This window comes from Triticum aestivum, chromosome 3B (assembly GCF_018294505.1).
Source record: "Triticum aestivum cultivar Chinese Spring chromosome 3B, IWGSC CS RefSeq v2.1, whole genome shotgun sequence".
Taxonomy (NCBI): Eukaryota; Viridiplantae; Streptophyta; class Magnoliopsida; order Poales; family Poaceae; genus Triticum; species Triticum aestivum.
Genome location: NC_057801.1, coordinates 657,124,569 through 657,130,449, shown reverse-complemented (window position 1 = coordinate 657,130,449; position 5,881 = coordinate 657,124,569).

Sequence of the window (5,881 nt, the reverse complement as noted above, 5' to 3'; positions counted from 1 at the left end):
ACGTTAACCCTTTCGTAGGTTCCCGTAGATGTAGAAAGATGTGAAATGCGTGAATGTGTAGTGGACGTACTATTGGAGTGCCTAAGATAAATTGTGTATATATTGTATATAAATTGTGTAGTGGACGTACTATCGTAGGTTCCATATATTTTCATACTCCTAAAATATATCTTACTATTATTGTGAAAGTTCATATACACCGGACGAGATTCATGCAAACATGGCAGATTTTCATTACATTTCAAACTTTTATAGGGCAGAAAAATATAAGAAACCTGACCCTAAACCTATTCTACAGCAGCGACCGGCGTCCTCCATCTGCGATCCCCATGTACGGGCACGGGGTTCAATACCCGTGAAGTGAAGGTTCAGTCTCCATCGAGGAAGAGTAGAACACGGGAGACGGACCAGCCAGTTGGCACACCATGCCCTACTCATCCTCGGAGGAGTACCCGACCTTGTCAGTGCCAGTGGACGTGAGGTCGATGATGATGGATAAGGACGGTCCGTTGCTTCACCTGCCACATGCGCCAATGAATGTTGGATGGCGGCAAGTAGGACGCGTGGCTGACGGTGCTCCCGTCGTCGGCCACCAGCGTGGCCACCGCTTGTGTGGTCGCGTCCGCGTCCGGCTACGCCGCTATTGCATTGCACGCGGTGACTTGAGCAAGGGCGGCGACCTCAAGTTTCATCCTCGAATAGAAGCTCACCCGCAGAGCATTCGCGCTCGCGGTCATGGCGGATGTGGTGCCAAGTAGCAGGACGATGCGCTATGGTGTGGAGTTTAGCTGGGCGTTGCCACTTTAAGTAGCACATTCTGGTGAGGCCAAGCGTTCGGGTGCGTCATTAAGTAGCCGGAGTTGGTTCCTCGGGCACCGAGCCTCTTAATGACGGCATATGGATGAACGACATGAACGCGGGCAGCTGGCGCCGGCTGGAAACGCACCACGCGGCGGTGCGAGGGACGAGGGTTTTTGGTGTGCCAGGGTAGTCAGCTGTGGTCGTGGCAACGTTGGAGATGCCCTTTGCTCACATGTGATTCCCACATGCCATTGAAAAAGCAAGACAACCCGGCATGGTCTTAGGTCCTGGGGATGTAGTTGGCCGCGCTACAACACTCAGCGGACGCGTCGCGGCGCGCGCGCACTTCGGTGCCCCGTGCATCCTCAATGAGCCGGGTGTTGATCTACTGGTCGTGCCACAACGCTAACGCCACCCTCTACACCCTGAAGCCGACCGTGTCCAGTGAGGATGAGCGTGTCGCTCACTGCGGTCGCCGTGTCAAGAGGTAGTGCGGGAGCTACGCCACGTTGTTGGCCCCCATGACCCACATGAACGGTTGCCGGTGGCGAGGAAGTCGTGGGCCAGCTCCTCCATTGGACTAGTTTGTGCCACGTCATCCCGATAGGTGTGCCCCACATGCCGGTTTCCCTATTTTCCCGGCCAACTTTGAGCGTTAGTGCTCCACGTTGCGCATTAGGCGCAGAACAGGTGGTTTTTGTGCCCTGGTTCAAATGTGGTACAATACCAAGTTGTTACCCTAGCCCCAAGTGTGGTGGTTCTGGGTACGGTACCACCCTTTTCCTTTTCAACTAGTGAAGCGTAACATTTTATTAAGTATTCGGATGGTGTGCTAATGTAGGTGTCCGACTGTTTGAAGGAATAATTGAGGTGTGCCCAGCCCGTGCCCTCTTTTAGGGTCCAACTTACCATGTTCCGGCAGTAGTAACTATACTAGTCCATGTGTACTCCCTCTGTTTTTATTTACTTCGCATTTTAGCTTTGCTCGAAGTCAAACTTTGTAAACTTTGACAAAGTTTAGACAGAAATAATAACATATACAATAACAAATCAATACCATTAGATTCATTATTGAATATAGTTTCACATCATATAGATTTGCTATTGTAGTTGTTCATATTTTTTCTATAAATTTGGTCAAATTTTATGAAGTTTGACTTCAATCAAACCTAATATGCAGGGTAAATAAAAATGGAGGGAGTATCTTACTCCGTGATCAATACGGAAGGGAAAATGAGACAACTTATTGTTTATTTGAGTCGTTCAAGTATAATCATGTGGCGTTGCTTATTTCTCATTCCTCTCCAACCCTCTTCTCCATCAACAATGTTGTCCTCCGGTCGAGTCCATCCTCCCACATGCCTCATTTGAACATTCCACTGAGTATCATTCACATGTGGGCCTAGACCATGCTTGTATTTCCAATGTTGTAATTTGTCTGACATGCATACAGACAAACGGTCCGTTTAAAGTTTCACTTTGCCTCCACTACGTGTCGCTTTCCATCTTAGTTTTGACATCCCATTATGTTCATCCCCTGACACATCTTGATGAGATCGATTGATGTTGAGAGATCAAGTGCGTGTCATGTGCCACGTTAGCATGATGAAGCCGTGTGGTTAGTGGGGTGTTTTCGATCGACTAGCTGGGTCCCGAGGTCAAACCATAGTTAGTATGTCCGATACAATATATTTTAACACGCACATTTTTCCTCTATGCCGAGACATGGCACACCCTACCGCGCGGTTTCTGGGTCCTCCCGTGTGGTGCACGCATATTTTCTTCCTTGCCGAGACATGGGACGCCCTACCGCGCATTTTCTGGGTCCTCCTCGGTCATAGTGCCAAAGCAAGTAAATGAGTCGTCAAATCACAAAAGCCCACATTTCCCGCCGAGTACATCAGTGAAGCACGGTGGCTAGCTAGTTGGGCTAGTGCGACCGATTAGCTAGGCCACCGCCAAATTTGTATTTTCACCCCTTTTTTCTCTCCTTGTCGGCAGGTAAATTTAAATATCCACCATGGCGTTGCTCTGGTCTTTGGGTGCAGTAGGTGTGGCAGGATTTTTATTTTTTTGATTGATGGGAGCAGGCGCGGCAGCAATTAGTCATGATGACTCCGCCTGTAAAACCCACTGCTCCCTGCTGTGAAAAGTCGTCGACTGGTGTTTTCCCATGGTGAAAACCAAAAATCCAACCCTACTCTTCGGCTGGCTCCCTCCGCCTTCGCGTAGATTGCATTGCCTTTCAGCCATTTCGCCCCCTTTGCTTCCTCTCCCTATTGCTTCTACCTGGTTCCATGGCGGTGCACCAGATCACGGAGTCTGAGGTGAGGCGCCTGACACAGGATCTCTATGCCAAGGATGCGGATATCAGGGCCAAGGACGTGGAGCTCTGAGAGCTAAGGAGGAGAGGAGTTCCATGCTCCTCCTTTATGTGCGGGAGTTCACGGAGCTTCAAAAGCGGCAGGCGTCCACCACAAAACTACTCGAGGCGTTGGCAACATTATTGCAGAAAGTGGGAGATACGATAGGCGGTTAGGCAAGATGGCTGGAGCGCGAGCAGGTCGATCGTGACGAGGTCCAGGATCGCCTCAACCACTTGGTGGACCATGTTGCCACACACGTGTTGTGGCTGTGCGATGCCTACCTTCATGCTAGCGCGACCATGTCGGCCGTCGGGCTAAACCCGTTCGACCACCTCGTCGACTTCAACAAGTTGTGGCTTCCTGACCTGGTCTCCTTCTTCACCTATATCTCTGAGGAGCTGAGCCGTCTCCGCGCGATGGTGGGGGCGGAGCTGGACAAGGAGGGGTTGCGGGTGGCCGTCGCCGTTGCCAGGCGAATCCTCTCAGGGCTTCGTCACCGGAATCCATTTGTGCCATTGGACGTTGTCTTTGACGAGATGGCTTCTAAGGGAGTCCTGGACTAGGGGGTGTCTGGATAGCCGAACTATCATCATCGGCCGGACTCCAAGACTATGAAGATACAAGATTGAAGACTTCGTCCCGTGTCCGGATGGGACTTTCCTTGGCGTGGAAGGCAAGCTTGGCGATACGGATATGTAGATCTCCTACCCTTGTAACCGACTCTGTGTAACCCTAGCCCTCTCCGGTGTCTATATAAACCGGATGGCTTTAGTCCATAGGACGAACAACAATCATACCATAGGCTAGCTTCTAGGGTTTAGCCTCCTTGATCTCGTGGTAGATCCACTCTTGTAACACACATCATCAATATTAATCAAGCAGGACGTAGGGTTTTACCTCCATCAAGAGGGCCCGAACCTGGGTAAAACATCGTGTCCCTTGTCTCTTGTTACCATCCGCCTAGACGCACAGTTCGGGACCCCCTACCCGAGATCCGCCGGTTTTGACACCGACATTGGTGCTTTCATTGAGAGTTCCTCTGTGCGGTCACCGATAGGCTCGATGGCTTCTTCAATCATCATCAACTACGCAGTACAGGGTGAGACCTTCCTCCCCGGACAGATCTTTGTATTCGGCGGCTTTGCACTGCAGGCCAATTCGCTTGGCCATCTGGAGCAGATCGAAAGCTACGCCCCTGGCCGTCAGGTCAGATTTGGAAGTTTCAACTTCACGGCTGACATCCGCGGGGACTTGATCCTCGATGGATTTGAGCCATAGCCGAGCGTGTCGCACCGTCACGGCGAGCATGATTTAGCTCTGCAGCCGGACAGTACCCTGGAGGCCGCACTCGAACCCGCTCCGATCTTCAACTCGGAGCTGGCTGCGCAGGTCGAGGTCGGATGGCTAGACACCGCCTTGGGGGCTGCAACCTCTACGGCGATAGAGCCGAACACTGACCTTGTCCCTCATGAAGCTCGTGACTCCGAGGTGCCGGACTCCGAACCTCCCGCGCCCCCTCCGATCGGATTTGATTGGGCGCCGCTCATGGAGTTCACCGCAGCCGACATCTTTCAACACTCACCTTTTGGCGACATCTTGAGTTCGCTAAAGTATCTCTCGTTATCAGGAGAGCCCTGGCCGGACTGCGGTCAGGACGGTTGGGATGCGGACAACAAAGAAATTCAAAGCCCACCCACCACCCACTTGGTAGCCACTGTCGACGATCTAACCGACATGCTAGACTACGACTTCGAAGACATCGACGGTATGGACGACGATGCCGGAGACGACCAAGAACCAGCGCCCACCGGGCACTGGAAAGCCACCTCATCATATGACATATACATGGTGGATATCCCAAAGGATGGGAATGGAGAAGGAACAGCGGAGGATGACCCCTCCAAGAAACAGCCCAAGCGCCGGCGTCAGCGGCGCCGCTCTAAATCCCGCCACAGCAAGAATGAAGATTCCGGCACCGGAGATAATAATACACCGGACAGTGCCGAAGACAACCCACTCCAGCAAGATCCAGCGCAGGAGGACGGAGACGCCAGCCCTCATGAGAGAGCGGCAGAAGAAGAGGTAGAGGATTATATGCCTCCCTCCGGAGACGAGGCAAGCCTCGACGACGATGAATTCGTCGTGCCTGAGGATCCCGTCGAACAAGAGCATTTTAAACGCAGGCTTATGGCCACGGTGAACAGCCTCAAGAAAAAGCAGCAACAGCTTAGAGCTGATCAAGATCTGCTAGCCGACATATGGACTGAAGTCCTCGCGGTCGAAGAGCATGAGCTCGAACGCCCCTCCAAAAGCTACCCTAAACGCAAGCTGCTCCCCCGATTAGAGGAGGAGGCGTATGAACCCGCATCACCAGGTGACAATACGGCTGATCGACCACCCCGTGGTCGCGACAGAGAGGCCTCTAGGCCCTTCACTAGACCCGTACCCCGGCATCGCTCGGAAAGCACAAGGCCACAGGGGAACGCTCCGGACTTGCGAGATATATTGGAGGATAGGGCAAGACAATCAAGATCGATCTATGGATCGCGTGGGCGCCCCATGATACGTGACGACAACCGTCGCACCGAACACAGTAAGTCCGGCCGGGCCGAACAAAACAGACAAAGCTCTTTTGAGCTCCGTCGTGATATCGCCCAGTACAGAGGCACCGCACACCCACTATGCTTCACAGATGAAGTAATGGATCATCAAAT